The following is a 22,295-nucleotide window of genomic DNA, read 5'->3' on the forward strand; positions in this document are numbered from 1 at the left end:
TTCCAACCTGTTCCTGGAGAGCTACCGTCCGGGTAGGTTTTAACTCTCAACCCTGTTCCTGAGAGATACCCTCCTGTAGGTTTTGTAACTCCAACCCTGTTCCTGGAGAGCTACCATCCGGTAGGTTTTCACTCTAGCACACTATTGTAAGTGCTGTTCCACTGGATGTCAGAAGGTGAATTCACCAATTTGTAAGTCGCTCTGGATAAGAGCGTCTGCTAAATGACTTAAATGTAATGTAAATGAACAGGGTTGGAGTTAAAACCTACAGAGGGTATCTCTCCAGGAACAGGGTTGGAGTTAAGACCTACAGGAAGGCTCTCTCTCCAGGAACAGGGTTGGAGTTAAAACCTACAGGAGGTATCTCTCCAGGAACAGGGTTGGAGTTAAAACCTACAGGAGGGTATCTCCAGGAACAGGGTTGGAGTTTAAAACCTACAGGAGGCTATCTCTACAGGAACAGGGTTGGAGTTAAAACCTACAGGAGGGTATCTCTCCAGGAGCAGGGTTGGAGTTAAAACCTACAGGAGGGTATCTCTCCAGGAACAGGGTTGGAGTTAAAACCTACAGGAATGTATCTCTCCAGGAACAGGGTTGGAGTTTAAAACCTTAGGAGGATGTAGAGCCCTGGTGTAGATGATGCTGATATCTCCTCCTCCCTGCAGGTTTCTACGTCACACTGGTGTAGATGATGCTGATATCTCCTCCTCCCTGCAGGTTTCTACGTCACCCTGGTGTAGATGATGCTGATATCTCCTCCTCCTGCAGGTCTCTACATCACCCTGGTGTAGATGATGCTGATATCTCCTCCTCCCTGCAGGTCTCTACGCTAGCACCCTGGTGTAGATGATGCTGATATCTCCTCCTCCTGGGTTTTTACGCCGCCCTGGTGTAGATGATGCTGATATCTCCTCCCTGCAGGCTTCTGCCACCCTGGTGTAGATGATGCTGATATCTCCTCCTCCTGCAGGTTTCTACGTCACCCTGGTGTAGATGATGCTGATATCCCTCCTCCCTGCAGGTTTCTACGTCACCCTGGTGTAGATGATGCTGATATCTCACTCCCACTCCCTGCAGGTTTCTACGTCACCCTGGTGTTGATGATGCTGATATCTCCTCCTCCCTGCAGGTTTCTTCTACGTACACCCTGGTGTAGATGATGCTGATATCTCCTCCTCCCTGCAGGTTTCTACGTCACCCTGGTGTAGATGATGCTGATATCTCCTCCTCCCTGCAGGTTTCTACGTCACCCTGGTGTTGATGATGCTGATATCTCCTCCCTCCCTGCAGGTTTCTACGTCACCCTGGTGTAGATGATGCTGATATCTCCTCCTCCCTGCAGGTTTCTACGTCACCCTGGTGTAGATGATGCTGATATCTCCTCCTCCCTGCAGGTCTCCACATCGCCCTGGTGTGGAGATGATGCTGATAGCTCCCTCCTCCCCTGCAGGTTTCTACGTCACCCTGGTGTAGATGATGCTGACATCTCCTCCTCCCTGCAGGTTTCTACGTCACCCTGGTGTTGATGATGCTGATATCTCCTCCTCCCTGCAGGTTTCTACGTCACCCTGGTGTTGATGATGCTGATATCTCCTCCTCCCTGCAGGTTTCTACGTCACCCTGGTGTAGATGATGCTGATATCTCCTCCTCCCTGCAGGTTTCTACGTCACCCTGGTGTAGATGATGCTGATATCTCCTCCTCCCTGCAGGTTTCTACGTCACCCTGGTGTAGATGATGCTGATATCTCCTCCTCCCTGCAGGTTTCTACGTCACCCTGGTGTAGATGATGCTGATATCTCCTCCTCCCTGCAGGTTTCTACGTCACCCTGGTGTAGATGATGCTGATATCTCCTCCTCCCTGCAGGTTTCTACGTCACCCTGGTGTAGATGATGCTGATATCTCCTCCTCCCTGCAGGTTTCTACGTCACCCTGGTGTAGATGATGCTGATATCTCCTCCTCCCTGCAGGTTTCTACGTCACCCTGGTGTAGATGATGCTGATATCTCCTCCTCCCTGCAGGTTTCTACGTCACCCTGGTGTAGATGATGCTGATATCTCCTCCTCCCTGCAGGTTTCTACGTCACCCTGGTGTAGATGATGCTGATATCTCCTCCTCCCTGCAGGTTTCTACGTCACCCTGGTGTAGATGATGCTGATATCTCCTCCTCCCTGCAGGTTTCTACGTCACCCTGGTGTAGATGATGCTGATATCTCCTCCTCCCTGCAGGTTTCTACGTCACCCTGGTGTAGATGATGCTGATATCTCCTCCTCCCTGCAGGTTTCTACGCCACCCTGGTGTAGATGATGCTGATATCTCCTCCTCCCTGCAGGTTTCTACGTCACCCTGGTGTAGATGATGCTGATATCTCCTCCTCCCTGCAGGTTTCTACGTCACCCTGGTGTAGATGATGCTGATATCTCCTCCTCCCTGCAGGTTTCTACGTCACCCTGGTGTAGATGATGCTGATATCTCCTCCTCCCTGCAGGTTTCTACGTCACCCTGGTGGTCAACCGTTGGTGGAACCAGTTTGTGAATCTGCCTTGGCCCGACCGCCTCATGTTCCTTGTCTCCAGCTGTGTTCACGGCCACGACGAGCAGGGCCGCCTCCTCAGACGCACGCTGATGCGCTACGTCAACCTCACCTCACTGCTCATCTTCCGCTCCGTCAGCACCGCCGTCTGTAAGAGATTCCCCACCATGGATCATGTGGTGGAGGCAGGTACGACCCCAAGGGGATAACGGAATGCAAATAGATGGGGTCAGGAGGTCAGGAGGGTCAGGAGAAAACTAATTTTGACAGATAGATTCTGTACATAACGTCACGGACCAAGTAGTGGAAGCAGGTACCTCAATGACATGCGCTTGGTCTTACCTGACCCCAATAGAATACACATAGGTGGGGTCAAAGGTCGACCAGGTTTGGTTTACAGGTTTGGTTCAGATCAAGTGTTCTCTCAACCTTCAGTAGGTCAGGTTCAGATCAAGTGTTCTCTCAACCTTCAGTAGGTCAGGTTCAGATCAAGAAAAAAATACTCCTCCTCCCCAATTTCTAATTGGTAGTTACAGTCTTGTCTCATCTCATCGCTGCAACTCCCGTACGGACTTGGGAGAGGCGAAGGTCGAGAGCCGTGTGTCCTCCGAAACACAACCCAACCAAGCCGCACTGCTTCTTGACACAATTCTCAATTAACCCGGAAGCCTGCCGCACCAATGTGTCAGAGGAAACGCTGACCATGTCAGTGTGCACTGTGCCTGGACCACCATAGGAGTTGCTAGAGCACGATGGGACAAGAACATCCCTGCGGGCCAAACCCTTCACTAACCCGGACGACACTGGGCCAATTGTGCACCAGCCGGTCACGGTCTCGAACCAGGATCTCTAGTGGCACAGCCTTAGACCACTGAGCCTGGTCTCGAACCAGGATCTCTAGTGGCACAGCCTTAGACCACTGAGCCTGGTCTCGAACCAGGATCTCTAGTGGCACAGCCTTAGACCACTGAGCCTGGTCTCGAACCAGGATCTCTAGTGGCACAGCCTTAGACCACTGAGCCTGGTCTCGAACCAGGATCTCTAGTGGCACAGCCTTAGACCACTGGGCCTGGTCTCGAACCAGGATCTCTAGTGGCACAGCCTTAGACCACTGGGCCTGGTCTCGAACCAGGATCTCTAGTGGCACAGCCTTAGACCACTGGGCCTGGTCTCGAACCAGGATCTCTAGTGGCACAGCCTTAGACCACTGGAGCCTGGTCTCGAACCAGGATCTCTAGTGGCACAGCCTTAGACCACTGGGCCTGGTCTCGAACCAGGATCTCTAGTGGCACAGCCTTAGACCACTGGGCCTGGTCTCGAACCAGGATCTCTAGTGGCACAGCCTTAGACCACTGGGCCTGGTCTCGAACCAGGATCTCTAGTGGCACAGCCTTAGACCACTGAGCCTGGTCTCGAACCAGGATCTCTAGTGGCACAGCCTTAGACCACTGAGCCTGGTCTCGAACCAGGATCTCTAGTGGCACAGCCTTAGACCACTGAGCCTGGTCTCGAACCAGGATCTCTAGTGGCACAGCCTTAGACCACTGAGCCTGGGTCTCGAACCAGGATCTCTAGTGGCACAGCCTTAGGACCACTGGGCCTGGTCTCAAACCAGGATCTCTAGTGGCACAGCCTTAGACCACTGGGCCTGGTCTCGAACCAGGATCTCTAGTGGCACAGCCTTAGACCACTGAGCCTGGTCTCGAACCAGGATCTCTAGTGGCACAGCCTTAGACCACTGGGCCTGGTCTCGAACCAGGATCTCTAGTGGCACAGCCTTAGACCACTGAGCCTGGTCTCAAACCAGGATCTCTAGTGGCACAGTCTTAGACCACTGAGCCTGGTCTCGAACCAGGATCTCTAGTGGCACAGCCTTAGACCACTGGGCCTGGTCTCAAACCAGGATCTCTAGTGGCACAGCCTTAGACCACTGAGCCTGGTCTCGAACCAGGATCTCTAGTGGCACAGCCTTAGACCACTGAGCCACTCAGGAGACACTTCCATAATTGTTTTATTGGTAAACAGGATGCATGACATGTGAGAGTTAAACAAGGATCTGTAACTGGATCTTCTAGAACCATCTTTTCATTTCCTTCTTCAGTTTCTTTGGACTACCCAGGATCAGCCAAGTCATTAGGATTCAGTGATTGAATTAGACCTACTAAACGCCTTGTTTCCTCTAACCACTAGTATTCCCCTAGTACTGCTGTATCCACGCCTCCCCGAACCCCTCCTCCCCCCGACCCCCCTCCTCCTCCTTCTCCTCTTCCTCCTCCTCCCCCTACTCCTCCTTCCACTCCTCCACCTCCCCCTACCCCCTCCTCCTTCTCCTCTTCCTCCTCCTCCCCCTACTCCTCCTTCCACTCCTCCACCTCCCCCTACCCCCTCCTCCCTTCTCCTCCTCTTCCTCCTCCTCCTCCCTACTCCTCCTTCCACTCCTCCACTTCCCCCTACCCCCTCCCTCCTCCCTCCTCTTCCTCCTCCTCCCCTTACTCCTCCTTCCACTCCTCCACCTTCTTCCCACTTCTCCCCCTTCTCTTCCTCCTCCTCTTCCTCCTCCCTCTTCTCCCCTATTCCTCTTCCTTCTCCTCTTCTCCTCCTTCTCCTCCTCCCTTGTCCTCTTCACCCCCTCCTCCCTCACCTTCACCCACCTTCTCCCCTCCTCTTCACTACCTCCTCCCCCTCATCCTCCTTCTCCTCCTCCCCTCCTCCTCTTCACCCCCCTCCTCCCCTCCTCCTCCTCCCCTCCTCCTCTTCACCTTCCTCCCACCTCCCCTTCCTCCCCCTCCTCTTCATCCCCCCTCCATCCTCCCATCCCTCCTCCCACTCTTCACTCCTCCTCCTCCCCCTCTCCCCCTTCCTTCCTCCTCCCTTCTCCTCTTCACCTCCCCTCTTCTCCCTTCCTCCCCCCCCTCCTCCCCCTCCCTCCTCCTCTTCCCTTCTCCTCCTCCCCTCCTCCTCTTCACCCCCCACTCCTTCTCCTCCTCCTCCCCTCCTGCCCTCCTTCTCCTCTCCCCTTCTCCTCTTCACACCCTCCTCCTCCTCCTTCTCCTCTTCACCCCCCTCCTCTCCCTCCCCTCTTCACCCCCTCCTCCTCTTCTTCACCCCCCCCCCTTCTCCTCCCTCCTGCAGGCTTCATGACTCAAGAGAGGAAGATCTTGTGCTGTCAAGTCTCCCCACCTGAAGTACTGGATCCCTGTGGTGTGGTTTCCTAACATGGCGTCCAGGGCTCGGACGGAGGGGCGCATCAAGGACAGCGTGGACCTTCAGACCATCCTCAACGTGAGTATGGCAGTAGCTTCAACAGGCATAGATAGATAAAGTATACCTGCCACAGGAACCAGAGGAGACATTTTGGCTCTGAATCCTGCAGAGGTTGTAGTCTGGACCACGTGACCTTCAGACCATCCTCGACGTGAGTATGGCAGTTAGCGGAGCAAAGCAGAGATATACCAGGAAACAGAGGAAACACGGAGTCTAATCCCGCTCTAAATAGAGGAGATTGACTCCATTTTGGCTCTGAAGAGTTACTGGATACCTTGAGGACAGGAAGGAACGATACAATCCTAAAAACAGCCAACAGGGTACGGGATGCCTCGAGGACAGGAAGGAACGATACAATCCTAAAAACAGCCTCGAGGACAGGAAGGAACGATACAATCCTAGAAACAGCCTCGAGGACAGGAAGGAACGATACAATCCTAAAAACAGCCTCGAGGACAGGAACGATAGGAGAATCCTAAAAACAGTCAGCAAGTGCAGGGATGCCTCTGGGACAGGAAGGAGCGATACAATCCTAAAAACAGTCAGCAGAGTGCGGGATGCCTCGAGGACAGGGGGAAGCGATACAAATCTAAAAACAGCCAACAGGGTACGGGATGCCTCGAGGACAGGAAGGGCGATACAATCTAAAAACAGCCAGCAGAATGCAGGATGCCTTGAGGACAGGAAGGAGCGATACAATCCTAAGAAACAGCCAGCAAGTGCAGGTTGCGCAGGGACAGGAAGGAGCGATACAATCTAAAAACAGCCAACAGAGTGCGGGAAGCCTCGAGGACAGGAAGGAACGATACAATCCTCAAAAACAGCCAACAGAGTGCGGGAGGCCTCAAGGACAGGAAGGAAGGAACGAATCTAAAAACAGCCAGCAAGTGCAGGATCCTAAAAATCCTAAAAACAGCCAACAGGGTAAGGGATGCCTCGAGGACAGGAAGGAACGATACAATCTCTAAAAACAGCCAACAGGAGTACGGAATGCCTTGAGACAGGAAGGAGCAGGCCAAATCCTAAAAACAGCCTCGAGGACAGGAAGAGCGATACAATCCTAAAAACAGCCTCGAGGACAGGAAGGAATGATACAATCCTAAGAAGTAGCCAACAGGGTAAGGAGGCGCCAGGGACAGGAAGGAACGATACAATCCTAAAAACAGCCCAACAGGATACGGGATGCATTGAGGACAGGAAGGAGCGATACAATCCTAAAAACAGCCAACAGGAGTCGGGAGGCCTCGAGGACAGGAAGGAAGGAACGATACAATCCTAAAATCAGCCAACAGGTCTTGGGAGGCCTCGAGGACAGGAAGGAAGGAACAATACAATCCTAAAAACAGCCTACAAAGGGACAGGAAGGAACGATACAATCCTAAAAACAGCCAACAGGGTACGGGAGGCCTCGAGGACAGGAAGGAAGGAACGATACAATCCTAAAATCAGCCAACAGGGTACGGGAGGCCTCGAGGACAGGAAGGAAGGAACAATACAATCCTCAAAAACAGCCTCGAGGACAGGAAGGAACGATACAATCCTAAAACAGCCAACAGGGTACGGGAGGCCTCGAGGACAGGAAGGAACGATACAATCCTAAAAACAGCCAACAGGGTACGGGAGGCCTCGAGGACAGGAAGGAACGATACAATCCTAAAAACAGCCAACAGGGTACGGGATGCCTCGAGGACAGGAAGGAACGATACAATCCTAAAACAGCCAACAGGGTACGGGATGCCTCGAGGACAGGAAGGAACGATACAATCCTAAAACAGCCAACAGGGTACGGGATGCCTTGAGGACAGGAAGGAACGATACAATCCTAAAAACAGCCAACAGGGTACGGGATGCCTTGAGGACAGGAAGGAACGATACAATCCTAAAAACAGCCAACAGGGTACGGGATGCCTCGAGGACAGGAAGGAACGATACAATCCTAAAAACAGCCTCGAGGACAGGAAGGAACGATACAATCCTCAAAAACAGCCAACAGGGTACGGGATGCCTCGAGGACAGGAAGGAACGATACAATCCTCAAAACAGTCAACAGGGTACGGGAGGCCTCGAGGACAGGAAGGAACGATACAATCCTAAAAACAGCCAACAGGGTACGGGATGCCTCGAGGACAGGAAGGAACGATACAATCCTAAAAACAGCCAACAGGGTACGGGATGCCTCGAGGACAGGAAGGAACGATACAATCCTAAAAACAGTCAACAGGGTACGGGATGCCTCGAGGACAGGAAGGAACGATACAATCCTAAAAACAGCCAACAGGGTACGGGATGCCTCGAGGACAGGAAGGAACGATACAATCCTAAAAACAGCCTCGAGGACAGGAAGGAACGATACAATCCTAAAAACAGCCAACAGGGTACGGGATGCCTCGAGGACAGGAAGGAACGATACAATCCTAAAAACAGCCAACAGGGTACGGGAGGCCTCGAGGACAGGAAGGAACGATACAATCCTAAAAACAGCCAACAGGGTACGGGATGCCTCGAGGACAGGAAGGAACGATACAATCCTAAAAACAGCCAACAGGGTACGGGATGCCTCGAGGACAGGAAGGAACGACAATCCTAAAAACAGCCAACAGGGTACGGAGGCGAGGCACTCTAGGACAGGAAGGAACGATACAATCCTAAAAACAGCCAACAGGGTACGGGATGCCTCGAGGACAGGAAGGAACGATACAATCCTAAAAACAGCCAACAGGGTACGGGATGCCTCGAGGACAGGAAGGAACGATACAATCCTAAAAACAGCCAACAGGGTACGGGATGCCTCGAGGACAGGAAGGAACGATACAATCCTAAAACAGCCAACAGGGTACGGGATGCCTCGAGGACAGGGGGGAATGATACAATCCTAAAACAGCCAACAGGGTACGGGATGCCTCGAGGACAGGAAGGAACGATACAATCCTAAAAACAGCCAACAGGGTACGGGATGCCTCGAGGACAGGAGGGAACGATACAATCCTAAAACAGCCAACAGGGTACGGGATGCCTCGAGGACAGGAAGGAACGATAATAACTTAAAAACAGCCTCAGAGGACAGGAAGGAACTATACAATCCTAAAAACAGCCAACAGGGTATGGGAGGCCTTGAGGACAGGAAGGAACGATACAATCCTCAAAACAGTCAACAAATGGATGCCTTGAGGACAGGAAGGAACGATACAATCCTAAAAGCAGCCAACAGGGTACGGGAGGCCTTGAGGACAGGAAGGAACGATACAATCCTAAAAACAGCCAACAGGGTACGGGATGCCTCTAGGACCCAGAGGAACGATACAATCCTAAAAACAGTCAACAGGGTACGGGATGCCTCGAGGACAGGAAGGAACGATACAATCCTCAAAAACAGTCAACAGGGTACGGGATGCCTCGAGGACAGGAAGGAACGATGCAATCCTAAAACAACAGGGTACGGGATGCCTCGAGGACAGGAAGGAATGTTACAATCCTAAAAACAGCCAACAGGGTACGTGATGCCTCGAGGACAGGAAGGAACGATACAATCTAAAAACATACGGGATGCCTCGAGGACAGGAAGGAACGATACAATCCTCAAAAACAGTCAACAGGGTACGGGATGCCTCTAGGACAGGAAGGAACGATACAATCCTAAAAACAGTCAACAGGGTACGGAGGCCTCCGGGGAGGACAGGAAGGAACGATACAATCCTAAAAACAGCCAACAGGGTACGGGATGCCTTGAGGACAGGAAGGAACGATACAATCCTAAAAACAGCCAACTCGAGGCCCGAGGGGAAGGAACGATACAATCCTAAAAACAGCCAACAGGGTACGGGATGCCTCGAGGACAGGAATGAACGATGCAATCCTAAAAACGTAGCCTCGAGGACAGGAAGGAACGATGCAATCCTAAAAACAGCCAACAGGGTACGGGATGCCTCGAGGACAGGGGGAATGATACAATCCTAAAAACAGCCAACAGGGTGCAGAAGGATGCCTCGAGGACAGGAAGGAACGATACAATCCTAAAAACAGCCAACAGGGTGCGGAATGCCTCGAGGACAGGAAGGAACGATACAATCCTAAAAACAGCCAACAGGGTACGGGATGCCTCGAGGACAGGGAAGGAACGATACAATCCTAAAAACAGCCAACAAGGAGTACGGGATGCCTTGAGGACAGGAAGGAACGATACAATCTAAAAACAATACCGAGGACAGGAAGGAACGATACAATCCTAAAAACAGCCAACAGGGTACGGGAGGCCTTGAGGACAGGTCATCGTCCCAGACTGTCTGCTAAACACAAGGCATGCTGAGTATTATGAGGAGTAACATTAAAGACTGGGACTTCAATAGTCTTAAAAGTACAGCTCCTTCATTATAGTAACATCTTAATGAGAAGTAACATTATACTGTTAACTGGGACTTCAATAGTCTTAAAGTACAGCTCCTTCATTATAGTAACGTCTTAATGAGAAGTAACATTATACTCGTTAACTGGGACTTCAATAGTCTTAAAGTACAGCTCCTTCATTATAGTAACGTCTTAATGAGGAGTAACATTATACAGTAACTGGGACTTCAATAGTCTTAAAGTACAGCTCCTTCATTATAGTAACGTCTTAATGAGGAGTAACATTATACTATTAACTGGGACTTCAATAGTCTTAAAGTACAGCTCCTTCATTATAGTAACGTCTTAATGAGGAGTAACATTATACTGTTAACTGGGACTTCAATAGTCTTAAAGTACAGCTCCTTCATTATAGTAACGTCTTAATGAGAAGTAACATTATACTGTTTACTGGGACTTCAATAGTCTTAAAGTACAGCTTCTTCATTATAGTAACATCTTAATGAGAAGTAACATTAAAGACTTGAACTTAAATATTGTTAGTTTACAGCTCCTTTACTGGTGGAAATAGTTATGAGATGCAATGATATAGAACTGCATTGACCCTCACTAACACTCTGCTAAACTCTGAGCCTGTCTCCTCTATTAATACGACCTTGATCCGAACAGGGTCTGGATCATGTTGCTGTGTGTGTTTGTATATAGCAAAGGCAAACTCAGTGCAACCTCATGCTCTGTCTTCTCTCTCTCTCTTTGTCTCTCTGTCTGTCTGTCTCTCTCTCTTTCTCTCTCTCTCTCTCTCTCCGTCTCTCCTTGTCTCTCTCTCTCTCTCTCTCTCTCTCTCTCTCTCTCTCTCTCTCTCTCTCTCTGTCTCTCTGTCTCTCTCTCTCTCTCTCTGTCTCTCTCACTCTGTCTGTCTGTCTGTCTGTCTCTCTCTCTCTCTGTCTGTCTCTCTCTCTCTCTCTCTCTCTCTCCGTCTCTCCCTGTCTGTCTCTCTCTCTCTCTCTCTGTCTGTCTCTCTGTCTCTCTCTCTCACTCTCTGTCTGTCTGTCTCTCTCTCTCTCTCTCTCCGTCTCTCCCTGTCTCTCTCTCTCTCCATGTCTTTCTCTCTCTCTCTCTCTCTCTCTCTGTGGTTCTCTAGGAGATGAACACATTCAGGACTTGGTGCTCTACTCTATTTGGTTATGACTGGGTTGGGATTCCTCTCGTCTGCACGCAGTGTGGATAGCATGTACACACACACACACACACACACACACACACACACACACACACACACACACACACACACACACACACACACACACACACATACCCAGGGAATCTTCTGTTAATAGCCACTGTGCATACCATGTGTACTATAACTCACACTGTCCTCCCGTGTCCTCATTAAAACCCAGTGGGTTGTGACAGTGTTCCTGAAGCAAGCTCTCCCAAACATGGGCCTGGGAGCCCCCTGTGCACAGTTTGGTTTTTGCCCTAACAGTACACAGCTGATTCAAATAACCAACTCATCATCAAGCTCTCCCCCTCTGCTCTCTCTCCTCTGCTCCCTCCTCCTCTCCCCTCTGCTCTCTCTCACCCTCTCTTCCCCCTCTTCTCCTCTCTCCCCTGTCTCTCTTCTCTCTCCCTAGTGGGCAATAAGTCCTGTGCTCTTCTCCCTCCGTCTCCCTCTCCCTCCCTTCTCCCCCTCTGCTCTCTCTCACCCCCTCTTCTCCCCTCTCCCCCCATCTCCCTCTCTCTCCCTAGTGGGCAGCCCTGTTCTCCCTCTCTCCTCCGTCTCCCCTCTCTCTCCCTTAGTGGGCATTAAGCCCTGTGCTCCTCTCTCCTCCCATCTCCCCTCGCTCTCCCCTAGTGGGCATTAAGCCCTCTTCTCCTCTCTCCCCCCCCCTCTCTCTCTCTCTCTCCCTAGTGGGCATTAAGCCCTCTTCTCCTCTCTCCCCCCATCTCCTCCCTCTCCCCTAGTGGGCATTAAGCCCTCTTCTCCTCTCCCTCCGTCTCCCTCTCTCTCCCTAGTGGCATTAAGCCCTCTTCTCCTCTCCCCCCATCTCCCTCTCTCTCTCCCCTAGTGGGCAATAAGCCCTGTGCTCCTCTCTCCTCCGTCTCCCCTCTCCCCTAGTGGGCAATAAGCCCTGTGCTCCTCTCTCCTCCATCTCCCCTCTCTCCCCTAGTGGGCAGTAAGCCCTGTGCTCCTCTCTCTCCTCCGTCTCCCCCTCTCTCTCCCCTAGTGGGCAGTAAGCCCCAGTTCTCTCCTCCGTCTCCCCTCTCTCCCCTAGTGGGCAGTAAGCCCTGTGCTCCTCTCTCTCCTCCTCTCTCCCCTCTCCCCCTAGTGGGCAGTAAGCCCCAGCTCCTCTCTCCGCCTCCCCTCTCTCTCTCCCTAGTGGGCAGTAAGCCCTGTGCCTCCTCTCTCCTCCGCCTCCCCTCTCTCCCCTAGTGGGCAGTAAGCCCTGTGCTCCCTCTCCTCCTCTCCCCTCTCTCCCCTAGTGGGCAGAAGCCCTGTGCTCCTCTCTCCTCCGTCTCCCCTCTCTCTCCCCTAGTGGGCAGTAAGCCCTGTGCTCCTCTCTCCTCCGTCTCCCCCCTCTCTCCCCTAGTGGGCAGTAAGCCCTGTGCTCCTCTCTCCTCCTCTCTCCCCTCTCTCTCCCTAGTGGGCAGTAAGCCCTGTGCTCCTCTCTCCTCCCTCCCCTCTCTCTCCCCTAGTGGGCAGTAAGCCCTGTGCTCCTCTCTCCTCCTCTCTCCCCTCGCTCTCCCCTAGTGGGCAGTAAGCACTGTGCTCCTCTCTCCTCCATCTCCCCTCGCTCTCCCCTAGTGGGCAGTAAGCCCTGTGCTCCTCTCTCCTCCGTCTCCCCTCTCTCTCCCCTAGTGGGCAGTAAGCCCTGTGCTCCTCTCTCCTCCTCTCTCCCCCTCTCTCCCCTAGTGGGCAGTAAGCCCTGTGCTCCTCTCTCCCTCCTCTCTCCCTCGCTCTCCCCTAGTGGGCAGTAAGCCCTGTGCTCCTCTCTCCTCCGTCTCCCCCTCTCTCCCCTAGTGGGCAGTAAGCCCTGTGCTCCTCTCTCCTCCGTCTCCCCTCTCTCTCCCCTAGTGGGCAGTAAGCCCTGTGCTCCTCTCTCCTCCGTCTCCCCTCTCTCTCCCCTAGTGGGCAGTAAGCCCTGTGCTCCTCTCTCCTCCGTCTCCCTCTCTCTCCCCTAGTGGGCAGTAAGCCATGTGCTCCTCTCTCCTCCTCTCTCCCCTCGCTCTCCCCTAGTGGGCAGTAAGCCCTGTGCTCCTCTCTCCTCCTCTCTCCCCGAGTGGGCAGTAAGCCCTGTGCTCCTCTCTCCTCCGCCTCCCCTCTCTCTCCCCTAGTGGGCAGTAAGCCCTGTGCTCCTCTCTCCTCCTCTCTCCCCTCTCTCTCCCCTAGTGGGCAGTAAGCCCTGTGCTCCTCTCTCCTCCTCTCTCCCCTCTCTCTCCCCTAGTGGGCAGTAAGCCCTGTGCTCCTCTCTCCTCCGTCTCCCCTCTCTCTCCCCTAGTGGGCAGTAAGCCCTGTGCTCCTCTCTCCTCCTCTCTCCCCTCTCTCTCCCCTAGTGGGCAGTAAGCTCTGTGCTCATCTCTCCTCCTCTCTCCCTCTCTCTCCCCTAGTGGGCAGTAAGCCCTGTGCTCCTCTCTCCTCCGTCTCCCTCTCTTTCCCCTAGTGGGCAGTAAGCCCTGTGCTCCTCTCTCCTCCTCTCTCCCTCTCTTTCCCCTAGTGGGCAGTAAGCCCTGTGCTCCTCTCTCCTCCTCTCTCCCTCTCTCTCCCCTAGTGGGCAGTAAGCCCTGTGCTCCTCTCTCCTCCGTCTCCCCTCGCTCTCCCCTAGTGGGCAGTAAGCCCTGTGCTCCTCTCTCCTCCTCTCTCCCTCTCTCTCCCCTAGTGGGCAGTAAGCCCTGTGCTCCTCTCTCCTCCATCTCCCCTCTCTCTCCCCTAGTGGGCAGTAAGCCCTGTGCTCCTCTCTCCTCTCTCCCCTCTCTCTCCCCTAGTGGGCAGTAAGCCCTGTGCTCCTTTCTCCTCCTCTCTCCCCTCTCTCCCCTAGTGGGCAGTAAGCCCTGTGCTCCTCTCTCCTCCTCTCTCCCTCTCTCTCCCCTAGTGGGCAGTAAGCCCTGTGCTCCTCTCTCCTCCTCTCTCCCCTAGTAGGCAGTAAGCCCTGTGCTCCTCTCTCCTCCTCTCTCCCCTCTCTCTCCCCTAGTGGGCAGTAAGCCCTGTGCTCCTCTCTCCTCCTCTCTCCCCTCGCTCTCCCCTAGTGGGCATTAAGCCCTGTGCTCCTCTCTCCTCCTCTCCCCTCGCTCTCCCCTAGTGGGCAGTAAGCCCTGTGCTCCTCTCTCCTCCTCTCTCCCCTCGCTCTCCCCTAGTGGGCAGTAAGCCCTGTGCTCCTCTCTCCTCCTCTCTCCCTCTCTCTCCCCTAGTGGGCAGTAAGCCCTGTGCTCCTCTCTCCTCCGTCTCCCCTCTCTCTCCCCTAGTGGGCAGTAAGCCCTGTGCTCCTCTCTCCTCCTCTCTCCTCGCTCTCCCCTAGTGGGCAGTAAGCCCTGTGCTCCTCTCTCCTCCGTCTCCCTCTCTCTCCCTAGTGGGCAGTAAGCCCTGTGCTCCCTCCTCCGTCTCCCTCTCTCCCAGAGCCGCACTGTAAGCCACATGTTGATCCTCAGAGTAATGGATGGGGCAGCAGGACCCCCTGGTGGGCAGTGGGGTATAGCCCTAATTGGGTAGCTGCCCTCTATCTCTCTCCGGGTCTCTTCCCCCTAGTGGACAGTTGAAGCCCTGAGTGCTCCTGACTCTCAGGGACATCCGTTGACTCCCTCTCTCTACTGCCTAGTGGGCAGTAAGCCTAATGTGCTCAGGGACATCTGTTGACAGTTTCCTGTTCTAATCCCCCTCTCTTCCTGAGTGTTCTAATGACCTGCTCAGGGACATCTCTCTCCCTAATGACCTCCTCAGGGACTGCAGTGAAAATGAGCATCTTTGCAGTAATGACCTCTGGGACATCTGACAATCTCCCCTGTCAAACTAAATGTATTAAAGTAAAGTTTCATGTGACGTTTGTAGACTGATTTGTTGCTGTTCAGGCAGCAGCACTGTGAATGAAATGAAACCCTGGACGTGACTGGGATCACTTTTCAGAGGCTCTGTAATCTCAGACAGTAAATCACGTCAGTGGAATGACTTGGCCATGAGGGTCTCAGCCAACAATGGAAATACTCACATGGTCACATGTCAAACAAATCCTGTTCATTGACATTGTGTTTATTTACATTGTGTTTGACATTGTGTTTATTTACATTGTGTTTATTTACATTGTGTTTATTGACACTGTGTTTATTGACACTGTGTTTATTTACATTGTGTTTATTTACATTGTGTTTATTTACATTGTGTTTATCGACATTGTGTTTATTTACATGGGGTTTATATACATTGTGTTAATTGACATTGTGTACTTGTAAATAGCTACAAAGACAACCTGTGGAACCATGTTCTCTATTTGTCTCTCCAACTCTCCTTCCCTCTCTCTTCTCTCCCTCCCCCGTCTCTCTCCCCATCTCTTCTCTCCCCCTCTCTCCTCTCTCCAACTCTCCTTCCTTCCCTCTCTCTTCTCTCCCCCCTCTCTCCCCATTTCTCTTCTCTCCCAGCCCCCAGGGTAGGAGGGGTTCTCTCCCCATTTCTCTCTCTCCCTCTCTCTTCTCTCCCCCTTTCTCTCCCCATTTCTCTTCTGACTCCCTCCCCCGCTTCTCTCCCCATCTCTCCTCTGACTCCCTCCTGCAGTTCTTTCCCCCTCTCTCCTCACTCCCTCTCCCCTCTCTCCAACTCTCCTTCCATCTGACGTCTTCTAGACTCCATTCCTCTTCTGTCCCCTCCCCCAGCACTCTCCCATCTCTCCTCTCGTCCCTCCCCCCCTTTCTTTCTCCCCCTCTCCTCTCTCCCTCTCCCCCTCTCTCCAATGACTTCCTTCCCTCAGCTCTTCTCTCTCCATTTCTCTTCTCTCCCTCCCCCCTGTTCTCCCCATTTCTTTTCTTACCCTCCCCCTCTTAACATTCTCCCTCCTCTCTCCTCCCCCCCTGTTTATTCTCCCCTCCCCCTTTCTCTTACATTGTCTCCCCCTCCCTCCCTCTTCATTCCCCTGTGTTTATCTCATCCTGTCTCCCTCCCCATTCTCTCCTCCCCATTTCTTGACTCCCCATTTATTGACTCCCCCCTCTCTGACTCCTCTCTCCCTCCCCCCTCTCCTCTCCCTCCTATTTGTCTCTCCAACTCCTCCTCCCATCCCTCTCTCCTCTCCCCTCCCCTCCCCTGTCTTCTCTCCCCATCTCTCCTCTCTTCCCTCCCCTTTCTCTCCCCCCTTCTCCTCCCCATCTCTCTCCCTCTCTCCTCCTCTCTCCCCTCTTCCTCTCCCTCCCCCTTTCTCTCTCTCCTCCCCTCCCTCTCTCCTCTCCCCCTCCCCCCCTCCCCCGTCTCTCTCCCCATCTCTCCTCTCCCTCCCCCTTTCTCTCCCCTCTCTCCTCCCCATCTCTCCCCCTCTCTCCTTCTCTCTCCCCTCTCCTCTCCCTCCCCTTTCTCTCTCCTCCTCCCCTCCCCCATCTCTCCTCCCCATCTCTCCTCCTCCCTCTCTCCCCTCTCCAGGTAGTAACTCCTGGCCGTCTACACCTTCATCTTTGCCTGTATTATTGGAAGACAGTTCTTGGACCCATCTCAGGGTTACCCAGGTCATGACCAGGACTTTTTACTGTTCCCATCTTCACTATGCTACAGTTCTTCTTCTACTCTGGCTGGCTCAAGGTATGACTGACTGACTGACTGACTGACTCTCCCCACCAGCTGGCTCAAGGTACGACTGACTGACTCACACACACCAGCTGGCACAAGGTATGACTGACTGACTCACACACACCAGCTGGCTCAAGGTATGACTGACTGACTGACTGACTGACTCACACACACCAGCTGGCTCTGACTGACTATGACTGACTGACTGACTGACTGACTGACTGACTGACACACACATCACACACCACACCAGCTCAAGGTATGACACACACACACACACCAGCTGGCTCAAGGTATGACACACACACACACACACACACACACACACACACAGTTTTATTGTAGTCCAGCTGGCTCAAGGTCCTGTCCTCCACAAACCTTTGCCTTTGGTTCCAACCAGGTAATTAGATCCTGTCATCAAACCCCTGTACTGTGGATAACAATGCTGGGGTTGGTGATGTTATTATGAAGGTCTAGTGAGAGGGAATGCTGGATGCAGAGTGTACAGTGTCAGTACACAATGTCTGTACAGCTGCTGCACCATGTCTGACAATCCATTTCATTGATAAAAATGGGGATTTGTCAGGAGGGGAATGCCTTGTGGGATTTCATTTGTCAACCAATGTTGTAAACCTGATGTCACATGACTGCCTGTTGTTTGATATCACTTCCGTATCAAGACATTTGTCTGGGGATGAGCAGTGATGTGAGAGGTCCTTCTTCTTCAGGTTGCTGAGCAGCTCATTAATCCATTTGGGGAGGATGATGATGACTTCGAGGCGAACTGGTGTATCGACAGAAATCTGCAGGTTACTTCCAATCAATCAATCAATCAATCAATTAACCAAACATGTGTTGCAAAATGCCTTACAGTAAAACCCAGACTAGTTTTCATGTCTTTTCCAAGCCGATGTTATTGATTGATCTGTCATTTGTGCCAATCGATCATTCAGTCAATACCTGTGTTGTCTCAGGTGTCGTTGATCGCGGTGGACGAGATGCACATGAACTCCCTCCGATGACTAAAGACATTTACTGGAACGACTCTGAGGCTCTGCCTCCCTACACCCTGGCTGCTGCCGACTACTGCATCCCCTCCTTCCTCGGATCCACCAGAGAGCTGGAGTGAGGACATGACAACACGGCACGCACACACACGCACGGACACGCACGGACACACACACACACACACACACACACACACACACACACACGGACACGCACGGACACGCGCGCGCACACGCACACACACACGCACGCACACACACACACACACACACACACACACACACACACACACACACACGGCTGCTTGTACAAACACAAACACACACACGCACGCACGCGTCCGACACACACTCACACACACACACACACACACACACACACACACACACACACACACACACACACACACACACCCACACAAGGCTGCTAGTACAAACACGCACGCACACACACACACACACACACGCGCACACACACACACACACACACACACACACACACGCACGCACACATGCACGCACGCACACACACACACAAATGTATACTCAAGTCCTACGTATGCAAGGGCACGTGTGTAAAAACTCCCATCTCTCCTCAGCTAGATATCTGTCTGAGAGAAGATGGACAAGAGGTCATGGCTAGAGAGGATACAGCTTATGTGTCAAATGGACACATTTTATCTAACCCTTTTTCCTAGTCTCGTGTTGCCATACCTTCAAAATCACATTGTTTTTATCCTAACCTTAACCTAATTCTCCTAACCTGCTACGAAAAGTCAATTCTGGTCAATTCTGACGAGATGTATACTATCTAGTCAAAACCATTACTATTCACTAATATCCATAAACTGTATACTATCTAGTCTAACGTATTCACTAATATCCATAAACTGTATACCATCTAGTCTAATGAATTCACTAATATCCATAAACTGTATACTATCTAGTCTAATGAATTCACTAATATCCATAAACTGTATACTATTCTAGTCTAATGAATTCACTAATATCCATAAACTGTATACTATCTAGTCAAAACCATTACTATTCAATAATTACTATTCTAAAATACACCTTTACTATTACTAATATCCACAATTACAATTACTATTCTAATATCGACAAGCTGTATACTATCTAGTCTAATGAATTCACTAATATCCATAACCTGTATACTATCTAGTCTAACGTATTCACTAATATCCATAACCTGTATACTATCTAGTCAAAACCATTACTATTCACTGTAATATCCATAAGCGGTATACTATCTAGTCTAACGTATTCACTAATATCCATAAACGATATACTATCTAGTCTAACGTATTCACTAATATCCATAAACGGTATCCTATCTAGTCTAACGTATTCACTAATAGCCATAACCTGTATACTATCTAGTCTAATGTATTCACTGTAATATCCATAAACGGTATACTATCTAGTCTAATGTATTCACTGTAATATCCATAACCTGTATACTATCTAGTCTAATGTATTCACTAATATCCACAAGCTGTATACTATCTAGTCTAAAGTATTCACTGTAATATCCATAACCTGTATACTATCTAGTCTAACGTATTCACTGTAATATCCATAAACTGTATACTATCTAGTCAAAACCATTACTATTCACTGTAATATCCATAACCTGTATATACTATCTAGTCTAATGTATTCATTAATATCCATAAACTGTATACTATCTAGTCAAAACCATTACTATTCACTGTAATATCCATAAGCGGTATACTATCTAGTCTAACGTATTCACTAATATCCATAAACGATATACTATCTAGTCTAACGTATTCACTAATATCCATAACCTGTATCCTTTCTAGTCTAACGTATTCACTAATATCCATAACCTGTATACTATCTAGTCTAATGTATTCACTGTAATATCCATAAACGGACATACTATCTAGTCTAATGTATTCACTGTAATATCCATAACCTGTATACTATCTAGTCTAATGTATTCACTAATATCCACAAGCTGTATACTATCTAGTCTAAAGTATTCACTGTAATATCCATAACCTGTATACTATCTAGTCTAACGTATTCACTGTAATATCCATAAACTGTATACTATCTAATCAAAAACCATTACTATTCAATGTAATATCCATAACCTGTATACTATCTAGTCTAATGAATTCACTAATATCCATAAATGTATACTATCTAGTCTAACCTATTCACTAATATCCATAACCTGTATACTATCTAGTCTAATGTATTCACTGTAATATCTATAACCTGTATACTATCTAGTCTAACGTATTCACTAACATCCATAACCTCAGTGGGTACTATCTAGTCAAAACCATTACTATTCACTGTAATATCCATAAACGGTATACTATCTAGTCTAACATATTAACTAATATCCATAACCTGTATACTATCTAGTCTAACATATTCACTAATATCCATAAGTATACAATCTAGTTTAAACGTATTCATTAATATCCATAAAACAGGGCATACTATCTAGTCTAATGTATTCACTGTAATATCCATAAACTGTATACTATCTAGTCAAAACCATTACTATTCACTGTAATATCCATTACCTGTATACTATCTAGACTAAAGTATTCACTAATATCCATTACCTGTATACTATCTAGTCTAACGTATTCACTGTAATATCCATAACCTGTATACTATCTAGTCTAACGATTAACTAATATCCATAACCTGTATACTATCTAGACTAAAGTATTCACTGTAATATTCTCTATCTTTCAGTCTATCGGGCATTTTTCAGTTCGGAGAGGCAGACAAAATGGACATTCACAGACAGGACAGCCACAACAGCAATCACAACTTAGTCATGGTCTTCAAAAGTCAGTCCTGGGGCACGTGCGTAGGCTTCTCACCCAGGATCCCCCAGAGCATATCCTCCTCGGCCCTCCTTCAAACGTTGACAGCAGTGAGGCCTTCTTCCCCTTCAGACCTGACTCCCATGACTACCCTGGATCAGACGACCAGGCTCCCCCAGGACCTGATCACTCTCTGTTCCCCAGACCCAACCTCTTTAACTCCCATAACCCCTCTCGCCCAACCACCCTCTGGATACGCTACGGGAGGTTAGCAGTACTCTTCTTCCCTGGACACTGAGCCCCGTACGCCGTCCTTCACACACCTGCCTCAGTGGGTGGTAAGTCCACCTGCTTCTTCTGATGATCATGGGGATAGTGGTTATGGGGGTGATGGAGGGACGTGTGGGGCGTTATCTGGGGCTCCACAACCCCTGAATCATATAGAGGCCTTCTCCCAACAGACAGGGCATGAGCAGGCCTCAAGTAAGCCTGGGACGCCAGTAGATCTGTCCCCCATTGTGGAGGCTCCGGCCCTGAACACGAATCAGGGCAACAGCTGTACCCAACCGAGGCCCAAGAAGTTGAGCTGGAACGTCCCCAAAGACTGGTGTAAGCCACAGAGACGTCAGCTGTCCTTCCAGTTCTCCAGACAGGGGTCAAAGAGCTCCCTGCACAGCCTGCCGAGTCCTCAAGGCCTAGGGAGGAGGAGAGGCCGAAACACTCCCACAGCCCTCCACTTTCCTGCTGAGCCTGCCCAGTTCCAGGCACTGCAAGTCCCCGAGACAGACATTCTGGAGTCCAATGGTCATGAGAGTGACAAGAAGGACACCAGTGACAGGCAAGAGAACAAGGACCAGTCACAACCGGAGAAGTCGTAATGTTCTTCTGACATACAGTACATATCGACCCTGACATGCAGTACATATCGACCCTGCTGTGCAGTACATATCGACCCTGCTGTGCAGTACATATCAACCCTGACATGCAGTACATATCGACCCTGACATGCAGTACATATCGACCTGACATGCAGCAGTACATATGTGACATGCAGTACATATCGACCCTGACATGCAGTACATATCGACCCTGACATGCAGTACATATCGACCCCTGACATGCAGTACATATCGACCCTGACATGCAGTCGACCCTGACATGCAGTACATATCGACCCTGACATGCAGTACATATCGACCCTGACATGCAGTACATATCGACCCTGACATGCAGTACATATCGACCCTGACATGCAGTACATATCGACCCTGACATGCAGTACATACCCTGACATGCAGTACATATCGACCCTGACATGCAGTACATATCGACCCTACACATCGACCCTGACATGCAGTACACATCGGACCCTGACATGCAGTACATATCGACCCTGACATGCAGTACATATCGACCCTGACATGCAGTACATATCGACCCTGACATGCAGTACATATCGACCCTTACATGCAGTTCACATCGACCCTGAAATGCAGTACACATCGACCCTGACATGCAGTACATCGGCCCTGACATGCAGTACATATCGAC

The 22,295-nt window shown here is 50.6% G+C and overlaps 1 pseudogene; it reads left to right on the forward strand.

The window, feature by feature from the left end:
* Nucleotides 1–1,077: 1,077 nt before the first annotated feature.
* Nucleotides 1,078–21,622, forward strand: LOC135534983 (bestrophin-3-like; annotated as a pseudogene).
* Nucleotides 21,623–22,295: the final 673 nt, after the last annotated feature.

Source organism: Oncorhynchus masou, unplaced genomic scaffold, assembly GCF_036934945.1.
Source record: "Oncorhynchus masou masou isolate Uvic2021 unplaced genomic scaffold, UVic_Omas_1.1 unplaced_scaffold_4258, whole genome shotgun sequence".
Classification (NCBI taxonomy): domain Eukaryota; kingdom Metazoa; phylum Chordata; class Actinopteri; order Salmoniformes; family Salmonidae; genus Oncorhynchus; species Oncorhynchus masou.